Here is a 16,929-nt window from a genome sequence, read left to right as displayed (position 1 = left end):
ACCCCTTCACAGGGGTCGCCTAAGACCATCCTGCATATCAGATATTTACATTACGATTCATAACAGTAGCAACATTACAGTTATGAAGTAGCAACGAAAATAATTTTATGGTTGGGGGTCACAACATGAGGAACTGTATTTAAAGGGCCAGAAGGTTGAGAACCACTGCCTAACCCATTACCCAACACATGGAAGGGGTTCTAATTGTTTTAGATAAAATTATTTCCATTGTATGTCTATGTCAGCTGGAATTTTTATTGTGGTAAACTATACATTATTTGAAATTTCCATTTTAACTCTCCCCCACCCCACCCCCCACCCCGAATCTTCACCCATGGATACATTTTCACTGCTTTCTAGAGGGAGAAGGCAGAGACAGAGAGAGACATAGATCAGTTGCCACACCCAAAACTTAGGTATGTGCCCTGATCAGGAATCAACCTGCATTTGGTGTACGGGACAACATTCCAACCAACTGAGCCACCCAGCCAGGGCCCATTTAACCATTTTTAAATATACATTTCAGAGGCTTTAGTGCATTTATACTGCCAGCTGGATTTTTGATAGATTATCTCAGCAGATCTCTCATTGTAAAATTCATTATGATGAAGAAAAGGGGAATAAAGGAGAGCGGGTGAAAGACAAAATGTGCAGGACAATAAATTCAATGATTTTGTTCAGATTCTTGCAATAGGGAGAGTGATCATTAATGAGGAACGTATTAAAGAAAAGGAAGGTGGGCCCTAACCGGTTTGGCTCAGTGGATAGAGCGTCAGCCTGTGGACTCAGGGGTCCCAGGTTCGATTCTGGTCAAGGGCATGGCCTGTGGACTCAGGGGTCCCAGGTTCGATTCTGGTCAAGGGCATGTACCTTGGTTGCAGGCACATACCCAGTGCTCTCTATCCCTCTCCCTTCCTCTCTGTAAAGAATCAATATATATATATATATATATATATATATATATATATATATATATAGAATCAATATATATATATATATAATACACACACACACACACACACACACATATATATATTTAAAAAATAAAAAAGAAAAGAAAAGGAAGGTGGCCTGGTAAGGAGGTGACCAACAAGGTCTTACCTGAGTCATCGAAACAAGGTGTATGTGGATCTTACCTTGGAAAATTCTGTTAAAGTCAGCCATTTCTCAGAATTCAAAATGGGGTGTTGGGGCGTCACAGAGGGTAGGGGGGATTTCTTGACTGTAGCTGCTCTCCTGAAGTATGGGGTTCAGATAAAGCTCTACACTGTCAAGGTGTTGAGGGGCGGTGAAGGGAAAGAGAAAAAGGAGCCATGCCCCTCCAACACTGCTCTACACGTGCCTAGAACCTTCTGAAAGCCCAGTGAGGTCTTGACCTACCATCCTTCCGGCTGCTTAATATTCCTCTCTGTCTCGGTGGAATCATCTCCCATGACCTAGGGTTGCACACCTTCAGGGCGTGGGGCATTCATACACAATGCGATTTGTGGGTTCCAGCAGTTCTGGCTGATTCCTCTACTTTCCTGTCTTCAAAGCCAAACAGGTACCTTTACTTAGGAGCACCTTGGAGCCCGATGCCCACGCTACCCTCCACGACAGAGACTCCAAGGCAGCCTCGTGGCCCCATCCTTCCCTCTCCCTCCCACTTTTCACTTCTTATTTTTTTCAATTAGCAATAATCATGCCTCGGATAAACCTCATTGGCTACGATACTGCCACTGCGCAAAGCTAGCACCCTCCCACCGCCAGGACCATCATTCCTCCCTCCTCAGGGACCCAGTTTGGGCTCTGAGGTTGGGCCCATGTTCAGCCCAGGTCGAGGTTGGCCTGCCCCGTCCCTTCAGTTCTCTGAGCAGACCCTGGAGCATAGAATGGGACACTGACTAGCTACTTTCCAGTGGAGACTTACAAATTCTGGCCTCCTAACAAGCCTCAATTAAGTAGCCAGGAGTGCTTTTGGCATCCCCAGATTCCTGGTTCCCACTCCCAGACACCTAATTCATCGGTCTGGGGTAGGACCCAGCGGTTTGGTTTTGAAAATATCTCCCCAGAGAGTTTGATACACGGCCAATTTCCAGAACCAGGGCCCTCTCACATCTAGGATCTCATTGCGACGTCACGATGTCTGAGTGTGGTGGGCATTTGTACTCAGTTCAGAGACTGAATTTCAAACAGGATACAGCATCTGAATTGAGAGATAACATTTAGAGATTTGCTTTAAAATAGTCTGGGGGGCCCTAACCGGTTTGGCTCAGTGGATGGAGCGTCGGCCTGCAGACTCAAGGGTCCCGGGTTTGATTCCAGTCAAGAGCATGTACCTTGGTTGCGGGCACATCCCCAGTGGGGAGTGTGCAGGAGGCAGCTGATCGATGTTTCTAACTCTCTATCCCTCTCCCTTCCTCTTTGTAAAAAATCAATAAAATATTAAAAGAAAAAAATAAAAATAAAATAAAATAGTCTGGGGGAAATTGTGTGCGTGTTGGGGGGAGGGTGGGATAGATGAAAAAAGCAGGATGTTGATGGATGTTGAAGCAGGATTATGGGTATGTGCGGAGTCCCTCCAGCTCTGTAATAAAAAGCTTTTAAAAATCTCCCTTGGAGATGATTAGGAAATACGCTGGGTATGCATTTATGTTGTTTTCTAAGTTTTCTCCAAGGAATGAAAACTGTAATTAACTATAATCTAGTAAAGTTCATTGTGGCCCATTCAATACAGTGTTTTCATAACTAAAAAGAAAGAGTCTGCAATCTAGAGGAACAGGCAGGGGATGAGAATATGCCAGAGCATGTCAGCCTACTGCCCAACGCATTAGTAAAGACTTCCCACTTAACATCCTAGCTCTCTTAGCAGTTTAATTTCCCAATATATCAAGGAATTAGTATCAGTATATTATTTTATTCTGATATTAGTATATTAATTAAGAAATTAGCATTTGGGTTTATCACTCAGTTACTTGTTTAGTCAGTGCGAGTTACCCTCCCCAATCTGTTTGCCCTTCAGTGAATTGATAAAAATCAATTCCTGAGGCCCAGATCTCAGATCTGCCGTGACTGATGAAGTGGCAGAAGTCCCACCAATTAGGGACTGCCTCCAGGCATCCAGGTGCCGGCTTGTCACAGAGCTGGAGCATAAGGTTCACCAAGCATTGCAGAGTGGGTGGGGAGGAGGGAGAAGAATTCCGGCACATTTGAGTTGGAATGCAAACATCTGACCTTTTGAGACCTGGCTCTTTTGTATGACCTTAGGCACATTATGTAATCTCTCTGAGCCTCAAATCTCCTCTCTGCCAATTGGAAGTGATGACACCTACCACACTGGATTGTTGCGAGCCATTCCGTGTAAGATTGTATAAGCAATGCACAGGCACACTGTGGACTCTAGAGAGTTCTATCCGTATCCAAATTACTACTGTTTGTACAGCTTTGTGAAGGCTTGCCTGCTTGTGTTCTGCAATGGGTTTGGGAAAGTGGGTTTGGTCCCTTTGGAAGAAAGTACACATGTGAGAAGAGGTTTATTAAATAAAGTGGAAATCACTCAGGGATCTGGGGTACAGAGTAGACATGTGTAATGTGCAAATCCTGTCACTGGGGTTTATAATTAGAAATATGATAGCCCTGGCCAGGTGGCTCAGTTGGTTGGAGTGTCGTCTCGTACACCAAAAGTTTTCGGGTTTGATTCCTGGCCAGGGCATATACCTAGGTCAGGGGTTCGATCCCCAGTTGGGGTGCTTACGTTTCTCTCTTTCCTTCCCTCTCTCTCTAAAATTAATTTTTTTTAAAATATATTTTATTGATTTTTTACAGAGAGGAAGGGAGAGAGATAGAGAGTTAGAAACATCGATGAGAGAGAAACATCGATCAGCTGCCTCTTGCACATCCCCAACTGGGGATGTGCCCGCAACCCAGGTACATGCCCTTGACCGGAATCGAACCTGGGACCTTTCAGTCCGCAGGCCGACCCTCTATCCACTGAGCCAAACCGGTTTCGGCTAAAATTAATTTTTTAAAAATATCTTTGGTTGAGGATTAAAAAGAAATATGATAAACTATTGCTTTGAAGACCAAACAGCAAAGAAACGGCTTTGGTGGGAATAATCTTCCTCATTCGCCTTCTGCCTGTGGGAGATGAGCCGGTGGAGAAGCCCTGAGCTCTCCAGGAGCTGGGTGGGTGGAGGAGTGCATGGGTGAGCTGACCTGCCGCTATGGCAGAAGCCAAGGGACAGTGTGCATGAGGTTGGAAATTTCCATTCTGGCAGCAGGAAGAGCCCATCACCTCAAGGAATGGCAAGCCCTTTAGGATGAGTGGAAGCCTTGGGGTTGTAGGGAGCACTCCTGGGGGCTTTCATGTTTACTGGCCCAAAGTCCTGAGCCAACCTGATGACGGCTACTTCCAAATCGCAGATTGAGGGTTGTTGGCTCTGGAGGCAAGCCAGGAGGTCAAGGTTAGACTAAGCAATAATTGGTAAAAACTGAAGATTAATGTGTAAGGAGCCTAATTGCAAAAAAGGTGGTTGTATTTCTTTAAATTGAATTCCATATGGTATTTCTTTAAACAACTGACTCATGCATAGCTGCTTTGTAGTAAAGATTTCTATTTTATTTTATTTTATTTATCCTCACGAAGGGTATGTGTTTCCATTGCTTTTCAGAGAGAGAGGAAGGAAGGGAGGGAGGGAGAGAGAGAGAAACATCAATGTGAGATCTCACATCGACTGTTGCCTCCAGCACGCTCTTCGACCCAACCTGGGGCAGGGAGTAAACTGGCAATTCAGGTACGTGCCCTTGACAGGGAATGGAACCCATGACCCTTCATTGAGCGTGCCAACACTCTAACCACTGACCCACACTGGCCAGGGGAAGATTTCTATTTTCTATCATGAAAACTTGTACAATGTCTCTTGGTTTCAACATTTCTCAGTGAAAATAACAACTTGGAATTCACTGCACAGAGACAGGTTTGGGTTTCAATTCTTGGCTTTGTTGAACTTGCCTAGTTGCATGACCTTAAATAACCTCTTTGGGATCCAGTTTTTCTACCTGTAAAAAGGAGAGTTATAATAACACCTACCTCACAGAATGCTATGAATATTTAAAGGAAGAAAGATGTGGAAGGCATAGTGCCTAGTACATAGCACTCAATAAATTGGAGTTATGTTAAAAATATATATATTTTATTGAATTTTTACAGAGAGGAAGGGAGAGGGATAGAGAGTTAGAAACATCCATGAGAGAGTAACATCAATCAGCTGCCTCCTGCACACCTCCCACTGGGGATGTGCCTGCAACCAAGGTACATGCCCTTGACTGGAATCGAACCTGGGACCCTTCAGTCCGAAGACCGACGCTCTATCCACTGAGCCAACTGGGCTGCGCTTGTAGTTATTTTTTTAAAGTATTTATTTTAGCCGAAACCGGCTTGGCTCAGAGGATAGAGCGTCGGCCTGCGGACTGAAAGGTCCCAGGTTCGATTCCGGTCAAGGGCATGTACCTTGGTTGCGGGCACATCCCCAGTCGGAGATGTGCAGGAGGCAGCTGATCAATGTTTCTCTCTCATCGATGTTTCTAACTCTCTATCTCTCTCCCTTCCTCTCTGTAAGAAATCAATAAAATACATTAAAAAAAAAAAGAATGTCATTATCAATTAAATTTAAAAAAAAAAGTATTTATTTTAGAGAGAGCGGAAGGGAGAGGGATAGAGAGATAGAAACATTGATGAGAGAGGAGCATCATTGATGGGCTGCCTCCTGCAAGCCCCCTACTGGTGATCGAGGCGGCAACCCAGGCATGTGGCCTGAGTAGAAATTGTACCAGTGGAAAAAAACCCAAGATGGCGGCATAGGTTAACGACGGAGTTTGCTACCTCGAACAACCACTTCAAAAATACAACTAAAAGACGGAACGGACATCACCCAGAACCACAGGAAGGCTGGCTGAGTGGAAGTTCTACAACTAGGAGGAACCGAGAATCAGAGGAGGCACAGTGCTGAAGTAAAATACTAAGGTGCGGAGTGCGCGCAGCTTGAGCTGGTGGCTGAGGGCGCGGTTGACTGTTTCAATCCGGAGGGAGCCTCAGACTCTGAGCTCCAGATCCAGGCGAGTCTCTAGGGACCCAGACTCAAACGGGAGAAGCAGGACTGTCTGGCTACTGTCCCTCTGAGGTTTGCAGCGGTTGCTGGACAGAGAGGCAGAGCCCCTGGGGACGGACTGAGAGCAGCCATAACTGCTCCCTCCTCCGCCCTGTTGATCCCATGGGACCCGCCCCGCCCAAGCCCTGCACAGAGCCATTTGCCGGATAGCCTCAGGCAAAGGCTAGATTAGCACCTCCTTAGAGGACACAAGTTCTTCCACTGCAGACAAAGCTGATTATCACAGCCAGTCGGCCTGGAGGTCAAATCCCTCTAGTATTAACTACAACAATCAAGGCTTAACTACAACAAGACTGCGCACAAAGACCACTAGGGGGTGTACCAAGAAAGCGTAAAAAATGCGGGGACAAAGAAACAGGACAAAACTATCAAGGGAGGATATTGAGTTCAGAACCACACTTTTGAGGTCTCTCAAGAGGCTTCTAGAGTCTGTCGATAAACTTGATGAGATGTACAGGAAATCTAATGAGACCCTCGATGGTGTGATAAAGAACCATCTAGAAAGTAAGCATACACTGACTGAAATAAAGAATATTATACAGACTCCCAACAGCAGACCAGAGGAGCGCAAGAATCAAGTCAAAGATTTGAAATGCTGCCGAAACCGGTTTGGCTCAGTGGATAGAGCGTCGGACTGCAGATTGAAAGGTCCCAGGTTGGATTCCGGTCAAGGGCATGTACCTGGGTTGCGGGCACATCCCCAGTGGGAGATGTGCAGGAGGCAGCTAATCGATGTTTCTCTCCCAACGATGTTTCTAACTCTCTATCCCTCTCCCTTCCTCTCTGTAAAAAATCAATAAAATATATTAAAAAAAAAAAAGATTTGAAATGCGAAGAAGCAAAAAACACCCAACTGGAAAAGATGTAATAATCTGAACAATAAAGATTTAATAAAAAAAAAAAAGAAATTGTACCAGTGACCTCTTGGTTTATGGGTTGACTCTCAACCACTGAGCCACACTGCTGGGAAGATTGTAGCTATTTTTATTGTTATTTGGGCCTTCACTTCTGGATTACAATGGCAGCTTCTTAACTAGACTGTCCCCCATCCCATCTACCCAACATACTGCCAACAATTAACCTTCCAAATTTTTAGTTTCCATCATATCACTTCCCCAAAAGAACCTTCTGTTCTTCTTTAATTAGATTAGAACTAAATGCCAATGTAAAACAAAAAGCAACAACAACAAAAAACAGGCAAAATAAACAAACTCATAGATACAAACAGAATGGTAGTTACCAGAGGAGAACAGGGGTGGGGGAAGGATGACGAAGGAAGGAGGGTCAGATAATAATGTGATGGAAGTAGACTAGACTTCGGGTGGTGCAACATACAGGTGTCATAAAGTTGTACACATGAAATTTATGTAATGTGATTAACCAATGTTAGCCCGATAAACTTAATTAAAAATAATAAAATTACTTTTTTTTAAAAAATATATTTTATTGATTTTTTACAGAGAGGAAGGGAGAGAGATAGAGAGTTAGAAACATCGATGAGAGAGAAACATCGATCAGCCGCCTCCTGCACATCTCCTACTGGGGATGTGCCCGCAACCCAGGTACATGTCCTTGACCGGAATCAAACCTGGGACCTTTCAGTCCGCAGGCCGACGCTCTATCCACTGAGCCAAACCGGTTTCGGCTAAAAATAATAAAATTACTTAAACATGTTTACATATTTAGAAAAAGACTAGCCCTGCCCAGTTTGGCTCAGTGGATAGAGTGCCGGCCTGTGGACTGAAGGGTCCCAGGTTCGATTCCGGTCAAGGGCATATGCCCAGGTTGCAGACTCAATCCCTAGTAGAGGGTGTGCAGGAGGCAGCCGATCAATGATTCTCTCTCATCATTGATATTTCTATCTCTCTCTCCCTCTCCCTTCCTCTCTGAAATCAATAAAAATATATTTTTTTTTAAAAAAAAGAAAAAGACTAAATCAGTTTGAAGGCCAATGTCATGACTATGGCTGTTACTTTATTATTTATTTATTTATTTAACATGGTTTTTTTTATTGATTTCAGAGAGAGGAAGGGAGAGAGAGAGAGAAAGAGTTGGAAACATCAATGATGAGAGAGAATCATTGATCAGCTGCCTCCTGCAAGCCCCCTACTGGGGTTCAAGCCCACAACCCCAGGCATGTGCTTTGACCAGGAATCGAACCAGTCATGGGTCAACGCTCAACCCCTGAGCCACACCGGTCGGGCTGTGGCTGTTACTTCAAAAGAAACTGAGGGCCGCTGGGCCAGAGTGGCTCAGTTGGTTGGCCATCATCCCGTGCACCGAAAGGTTGCTGGTTCAATTCCTGGTCAGGGCATGTGCCTGGGTTTCGGGTTCAGTCCCTGGTTGGAACAAGTACAGAAGGCAACCAATTGATGTTTCTCACATTGACGCTTCTCTCTCTCTCTCTCTCTCTCTCTCTCTCTCTCTCTCTCTCTCTCAAAAAAGAAACTGAGGGCCTCTGGAAGGTTTGATCAGAGCAAGTTTATAATCTAATTTATGTTTTTGTGGTTTTTTTGTTTTGTTAATCCTGACCGAGGATATTTTTCCATTGATTTTAGAGAGAGTGGAAGGGAAGGGGAGAGACGGAGAGAAAGAAACATTGATGTGAGAGAGACACGTCAACTGGTTGCCTCTCACATGTGTCCTGGCCAGGGCTGGGGATCTAGCCTGCAACTGAGGTACATGCCCTTGACCTGAATCAAACCCAGGACCCTTCCGTCCTTGGGCCAATGCTCTATCCACAGAGCCAAACCGGCTAGGGCAAATTTATGTTTTTAAAGTATCACTCTGGTTGCTGCCTTGAGAACAGATTGTAGGCGGGGAAGGGCGAAAGCAAGACAAGGTGTATTGGGAATCCAAGGGAGAAAGGGGGGTGCCTGGGGCCTGGGGGAGACAAAAGAAGTGGAGAGGGGTAGTAACTGGATTTTAGATGTATTTTCAAGGTGCAGCCAACAGGATTTGCTGAAGGATCAGACAGTGGAATTAGAAAAGGAAAAGAATAAAGAATGACTTGAAGATTTTGGCTACAGCAACTGGAAAGATGGAATTGCCATATGCTGATAGAAGGGAATTATGAGCAATTATGTTTTGGAGAAGGGAAAAAATCAGTATTTTAATTTTGGTGATTTAATTTTAATGTATGTGTTTATCTAAGCAGAGAACAGGCCCTCTGACCCCAACTATCACCCCAGTAAGACCAAATTTCCAATCTTTAAAAGAAACTGTTGGGGGCCCTAGCTGGTTTGGCTCAGTGGATAGAGCATCAACCTACAGACTGCAGGGGTCCCGGGTTTGATTCCAGTAAAAGGCAAGTACCTTGGTTGCAGGCTCCTTCCCAGCCTGGGCCCTGGTTGGGGCGCATGCAGGAGGCAGCCGATCAATGATTCTCTCTCATCATTGATGTTTCTATCTCTCTCTCCCTCTCCCTTCCTGTCTGAAACCAATAAACATACATTAAAGAGAAAAAGAAACTATTAGGGGTCTGGGTGGGGGAAGTTCATCAGTTGCTCAGTAGAGAGGATTTCCCCTCACCTCCTAAAATAGCCAGCTCCAAATGGACCCCAGTGATCCCTGCCACCTGCTATTTATGCCCTTGTATAGTCCCCTCTCACAGTATATCAGTTTGGATCCATATGACCAATAGAATATGGAAGACATGGAAATATGTATAAAAGCCCAGGCTGGACTCCTGATTGCCCACCCTTGGTCAGCTGTGGCCTGGGAGCTTTTCTCCAGGCCTGGTCAGTTGCCTATCCATCTAGAACCCATGGAAGTGGAGGTGGGACAGGTCCCCAGAAGGAAGGAAGGTAACTGTTGTCAGGAGAAGGGGACAGGAAGTGGAAGTAGGACAGCAGTTACTCACATCTGAGCTTGATCTTGCCTTTACCTTCCGCCCTTGTTTGCCCAGGAAGAATTATGCATAAAAGAATTTAAATTAGGATAGAACCTGATGATCTGATCCAGTGCCCTCACGTTAGAGATAAAATAAAGGCCCTGAAGCCTAGCAAGGTGAGCTGGTTGCGGGAGGCTCTCCAGGGATTTGGTGCCTTGGCAAATGTTGGAGCAAACCTGAGAATATCTCAACACTCAGGGAAGAAGATCTCAAAGGCTGTCTCCCCTTCTGGATAGGTCTAGAGACAGCGAGATTCGGGAGTCAGGAACCTGCCTAACTTCTGACCTGGGGTGATTTATTGCCTCATGTGTATTATGCCAGGTATGGTGGGTGTGGTGCCACTTACATGGAGAACATTCTAGCCCACCCACCCTCCCAGGCTTCCTCCAAAGGCAATTCCAGTGGACGTCATGAGCCACAAATGGGACCAGTATTTTTCAAATTGTGGATCAGTCAAGAAATCAATGTAATTGGGTCAAGATCAGATTTTTTTTAAAGAAATAGGATAGAGCAGAAATTATATCAACATGTAACTATAGTCCCATGAAAGAGTTTTCTCAGTTGTAATTTTATAGAGAGAGCTACTGGCTAAATTGTTCCTCCCCATTTCCCACCCCTGTCCCCCAACATTACTATTCCTACCCCCTTTTAAAGGGAAATCCAATTCATGCCACAAATGCAGATGGAATGCTGAGCTCCAATACAGAGATGACCAGGACACAGGTTTGGCCTTGAGGGACTCTCACTCCAGTCCAGAGCAGGGAAGAGAAAAAAAATGAAGAGGTAGACAGTGGGGGGAGGGGGGGGGCAGAAGACCTTCCATTTTCTACTTTATACACTCTGTGTCATGTGAATTTGTTGCAATGAACAGGTATAACTGAGCATTTTAAAAGCCCAGTAAAAATATAAAAATACACAAATGAATAAATGAATGAAATGTCATGTGAAATCCTGGCCCACGAGAAGGAAAAGAAACCAATTTTTAGGGAGAAGCTCTCAGGCGTGGGCTCGTTTAGTCCTTTCAATACAACTAGAAGGGTCTCTGGGTCCTCATTCTAAAAATGCAGGAATGTGAAGCCCTCAGAGGCAAACAAAGTGCGTTACCCAATTCACTGGCTGGGGAGGGACAGGGCATGACATGGCTGTTGTAGCATTTCTCCATTGGCCAACTAAGGAAAAGGGTCAGAAACTAGAGACACTGACTCCAAGAACTTTGTTCTTAAGCCTTCCTTTGTAAATACTAAGCATTTGTCATCCTGGGGGAAAAGGGGAGGGGGGCCTCTGTTTTGAGAGGAAGAAGGAAAAGCTTGCCGGGGCGGCCAGTCTTGAGGACAGAGGGCGCTGCAGCACACCAGGGAGGAAGGAGGCAGAAAGGAGAGACAGCCAGCAGAGCCCTGGTCCCCGGTGGCGGGTGGAGGGGCTTCTCAGGCCCTGTTCTGCCTGGGACTCCTCACAGGGACCTCGGTACCACAGGGGCTTCCTAGGAGGCCTTGCCTTCCATGCCATCAGGCGTCCCTTTCTCCCTTGCCAGCCTTGGCAGCCTGAGCCCTTTGTTGCCGTGAAAGCCCTCCTGCCGCACCTCCACCAGTTTTACCCACCCCCAGCCTCCCTTCTTCCTCATTCTCCTCCTCTGAGTTTCTCCCTCCACAGGAAGAGGAAGAGAAAAAACAGTCCCGGGGCTGGCGTTTGACAGAGACACATTGGAGCTAAGGGAATGTGAGTGTCCTCTTAAAAATTTCGGCCCCATCATTTGTCATTGTCATGGCTACTGATCATGTTTATTGGGCTCTTGAACCAGGGCCAGGCATTGTCTCCTGAGCACTCAGGAATGTCCCCAGAGTCCCAGTCACACAGGCACTCCATGGCCCAGAACTGTGCCTGACCCCCCACGGTGGGGCATCCTGCCTCCTGTGGTCCTGCCCCACAGCAGAACAACCTGTGCTACGGCCACGGAAGTCTTGAAGCTGCCCAGTTAATATGCACTCTCCTCCCTCGCTGCTCTGGTACCCTCCATGGGCCTGGACCCGCTGACTGAATGTCTTCACCCCTCCTCTGACTCAGTGAAGTGCCTGCTCCAGGTGGAAACTGCGGCACTGGGTCCTCGTGCTCTTATTACTGGGATGACCAGAGCTGGTACCACCCCAGCTGGCCCCAGGCTCACTTTGCGGAAGGATGAGTGCGCCTCCCCTCCTGAGACAATTTAATGGTTTGCATGCGTCCAGTAAACGCTCAGGTTCACTGTAGATCATGGATGGCAGGTGGGGCCACGGCATGTAGTGACAGTGGCTGGAGCCTCACTCTGAGGTGCCCCATTGCTCCCATCCAGGTTCAGGGACCCCAGGACCCACAGCGTCCCCCGAGGGACTCTGCCCAGGCTCTGAGCTCCGACAGCAGACAGGCACTTCTCTGCCAGCAGTTTCCTACCTTGGACACCCAGAAATTAAAGATGGAGAAGAATCCAGGCCGGAAGGGCCACATCCCAGGGAGTGGAGATCCCAGGTGACAAGCCCAGACCCGTTCACCATCTGAACCTCAGCGTCAGCACAACACCAGGTACAGAAGAAGGGTTGATGGACCTTCGAGACTGTCTGCACAGGACCAGAGAGCAGCAGCCTCAACCATGGAGGCGTAGGCCTGCTGCCACGGGGCCTAACCGGAGAGAACCTGTCAGATCCAAGATCTCCCCAATAGAGTGCTTGGAGACGCTCAGGGGTCAGGTATCAGAACCCCGCCGAGAGAGACCCCCAAACTTCTTACTTGCAAATGGCGGCAACTCAGATGAGTGAGGGCTTCCACCTGGAGGCAGAGAACCAGGTCTGCCCCCAGAGGAGTGAGGCTTCTCATTTGCTGGCTACATTCTGTCTCTTCCACAGCCTGGTTCACAGGAGCCACACACACGCTTCCAGGCGTCCTGCCTCTTCCTGTTAGTAGGTCTCTGTCTCCATGTTGTCCTCACCGTTCTGTGGGAGGTTTTTCAACTCTGCAGGTGTGGAAGGTTAAATGACCTAACCAGGAACACAGGCCGTCAGTAAATGCATTTGAACTCGTCTGGGCCTCCAGTACCTGCTGTGACACCGCTTCACACTGCATTTCTCTTTTACCAAGGGAGTCTCTGCTAGATCAAAGGTGCTGAGAGGGCAAAGAGAAATCTCATTTCTTTGCTTCGTTGGTTCTGCCCTATTCATTAACCTCAGATATGGATATAATCGTGCATGGGTGTATTTATTTATTTTTTAAAATCCTCACCCGAGGATGTTTTCCCATTGATTTTCAGGAGAGTAGAAGACAGAGGGAAAGACAGAAAGAAACATTGATGTGAGAGAAACACATCGATTGGTTGCCTCCTGCACGAGCCTCAACCAGGGCAGTGAGGGTGGGGGAGGCGCCAAGGAAGGAGCCTGTAATCAAATATGTACCCTTGACTGGAGTCAAACCTGGGACCTTTGGTTCGCAGGCCGATGCCCTTTCCACTTAGCCAAACCAGCTAGGGCAGTGGTCGGCAAACTGCTGCTCTGCAAACTGCGGCTCACGAGCCACATGCGGCTCTTTGGCCCCTTGAGTGTGGCTCTTCCACAAAATACCGACTTCTGCGCATGGGCCACAAAGTTTCAATCACACTGTATGCGCGCGCCCACACGTGGTATTTTGTGGAAGAGCCACACTCAAGGGGCCAAAGAGCCGCATGTGGCTCTCAAGCTGCGGTTTGCTGACAACGGAGCTAGGGCCATGGGTGTATTTAAATGAACTTTAGCAAAGACTGATTTTTCCTGCCAGACCCTCACCACTCAATTATCTCAATAGCTTATATTTTCCTTTCCCTTGTTGGCTTCTGTCACTGGACTCAGTGCATATGTACAGAGTCTCTGAGTACAGACAGTCTGAAAAGAGCAAAATAAAAATAGCCAATTGGTCGATAATTGAATGGGAAAGTGCCAAGGGGACAGCACTGGTCCTAAAGCCAGCTGGGAAGAGGTGAGGTGGGGTGGGCGGTAGCCACCCTGAGAGCTGGGCTTGCTCTGAGGTAAGCCCATGCAGGTGGCTCCTCCTGGCCGGGCAGATGGCAGGAACAGTGGGTCAAGGGTCCTGCTTTCTGCTTTTATTCTGTGTTGGCCAGTGCCCATCCTGAGGCTCCTGTTCCTGAAAACCTGACACTCACTGTGGAATATAAAGTGAGACACCGAGGTGCATGGGACTGCTCCACACTGGCCAATATGCACGCCCTCTGCCATCAATTAATTGAATCAGGACTCCACTATCAGGACACCTCTCATAGCCTGTAGGACTGTTTAGACCAGGGGTGGGCAAACTTTTTGACTCGAGGGCCACAATGGGTTCTTAAACTGGACCGGAGGGCTGGAACAAAAGCATGGATGGAGTGTTTGTGTGAACTAATATAAATTCAAAGTAAACATCATTACATAAAAGGGTACGGTCTTTTTTTTTTTTTTTTAGTTTTATTCATTTCAAACGGGCCAGATCCGGCCCGCGGGCCGTAGTTTGCCCACGGCTGGTTTAGACTCTTTCAGGCTGGTATTGATTGTTGCTTTTTTTGGCAAATAGTATACTAAAACAAAAATAAACACAGGATTTGTGCAGGCACAGAGGAAAGTGGATTCTGTGTCTCCAGGGCTGCGAAAAAAACTTGCTCTGAGACCCAGTGGGCAAATTGGCACCCGATGCTCCCTTCAGTGCACTTCTGCAGTTATTATAAGGATGTTTGTCTGTCTCCTTCTCCCTGATAGGGCAGAAGCCACTCTCTTCCCCATACTCCTTGAGTGCTCAATTCATAGTTGCCAGCTGCTACCAAGGCAGGGCTGTCCAGGAAGCAGTCATTTAGGGCTAGGCCAGGCCTGGTGCCCGCCTCTCAGCTCCAGTTTCCACATGCAGCTGCCCCAGCTGGCCAGTCACCACCCCAATTTGGGGTTATGGGCTTGGTCCTGGAAGGACAGGCAACAACAACAACTACACAGGCAAAGAACCTTCCAGTGCTGGGTGCCTAGGCCAGGTGTTCCTACCCTTAGTGGAGTGGCTCTGCATGATCATTTAACCCTCATTTCATTTAACCCTCATTTCACAGATGTAGAAACTGGGGCTGAGAGACATCAGCTTGCCTTACCAAAGTTACACAAGTCTGCTGTTCAGATGATGGTTTGGAAGGACCCAACTTTGTGCCTAGACTCAAGCTCTTCATGTGTAATACGGAAATAATGACATCACCCCTTAGGTAAGAATGTTATATATATGATTACTTGTTTATTGCTTGTTTTCTACTCTAACTGTAAACTCCAGTGGGCAGGGACTTTGGCTTATTCATGCTATGTTATCAGAGCCTAGAACAGGGGTGGGCAATCCCTGGCACGCGTGCCAAACATGGCATGCCAGTAACTTTTGCTGGCACACGAGACCCTCTCTTATAATCTTCCATTTACAATTGTGAATCTTTGTTCTCAGTGATGAATTTTGTTAAGTCTGGTAATAGGAGTAGCCTGATGGATGAAAGTAGTAGCTCGTGCATATCTCTGAAGGTCACGAAATATAAACCTGATGTAAAATCTCTGTCATCAGTGATGCAGCAGCAAAAGTCCCACTGATAATATCAAACGGAGTCATAAAGTTTTCTGTCGGACTATCAGTGTACATGTATACATTAAAAAATAAATGTATTTTTCATCATCATATACTGTGTTTTTGTCGCTCGAATGAATTTTATTATTTCTTCAAGGTTCTTCACATACGTACACCTTAAGAGATAGCAAGTAGGCATAACATGTTCTCAAAAAATTAGGGTTGGCACGCAGAATTTTGAGTCAGAGATTTTGCTGGTTTTGGCACGCACTCACAAAAAGGTTGCCCACCCTTCGCCTAGAACTAGTGCCTGGCACAGAACAAGTGCCTGGCACACCGTAGATGCTCCATGCTTGTGTTATAAATGGTAATGACGTGAAATCAGCCCAGGCCAGATGCTGGCCCTTCTATCTGCAGGCACATTCTATAGCCCAGCGGTTCTCAATCTGTGCGTGGCGACCCCTGTGGGGGTCGAACGACCCTTTCACAGGGGTCACCTAAAACCATCGGAAAACACATATATAATTACATATTGTTTTTGTGATTAATCACTATGCTTTAATTATGTTCCATTTGTAACAATGAAATTGGGGGTCACCACAACATGAGGAACTGTATTAAAGGGTCGGCATTAGGAAGGTTGAGAACCACTGCTATAGTCTCATTTCCTGACTTCCCCTCCACCCGGGGCAGCCACAGACCGAAGGAAGCCTGGAGCTGGGGCTGGGGCAAAGTACCGCTGACCTTAGGGGAAGGTCAGCGAAGCCCTGGAGTGCGAGGCCAGAACAGTTTGCAAGAGGCTGACTGCAGGGCCCTGGTCTCGACTTCTCCAGGCTTAAGCCCTCTGGTTCCCCTTTTCTTTTTTTCTGGGCAGAGCACAGCGCGGTGCGGTTCCGCAGAGAAGACCCCGGCAAGAGCTGTCGAGTTCTGGGGAAGGGGCAGGGGCAGGGGCAGGGGAGGCGGACCGGCAGACGCCAAGCCCCGCCGGCCGCGGAGTAAGGAGGTGCTGCCAAGAGAGCAGATCGCAGCCGAGGTGGCCGGGTGCCGCGCGGATGCCGCTCGCACGTAGGGGGCAGGGGAGGCGGGCAGAGGGGAAGTGGGAGGGGTGGGAGGTTGAGGTGGGGGGCACTTGTTAAAGTCTGGAGGAAAGCCTGAGGGGTTGAGAGCGGGGCGTGGCCCGCGCGCGGCTCCCGCGCTCCGGCTCCGCTCCAACTCGAGCGCCGATCTCTTAAGCGTGGGGCGCCGAGGCGCGCTCCGGGGGCGGGGACTCCCATGCAAATGAGAGGCGTGGGCCGGCGGGCGGAGCGGGCGGGGCGCTGGCCTGAC

At 47.5% G+C, this 16,929-nt stretch overlaps 1 pseudogene; it reads right to left on the bottom strand.

The window, feature by feature from the left end:
- Positions 1 to 1,644: 1,644 nt before the first annotated feature.
- LOC111823249 lies at positions 1,645 to 1,730 on the bottom strand (annotated as a pseudogene).
- Positions 1,731 to 16,929: the final 15,199 nt, after the last annotated feature.

This window comes from Myotis lucifugus, unplaced genomic scaffold (assembly GCF_000147115.1).
Source record: "Myotis lucifugus unplaced genomic scaffold, Myoluc2.0 scaffold_430, whole genome shotgun sequence".
Classification (NCBI taxonomy): domain Eukaryota; kingdom Metazoa; phylum Chordata; class Mammalia; order Chiroptera; family Vespertilionidae; genus Myotis; species Myotis lucifugus.
The sequence above is the reverse complement of the archived record's forward strand: the minus strand, read 5'-3'. Positions and strand labels throughout refer to the sequence as shown.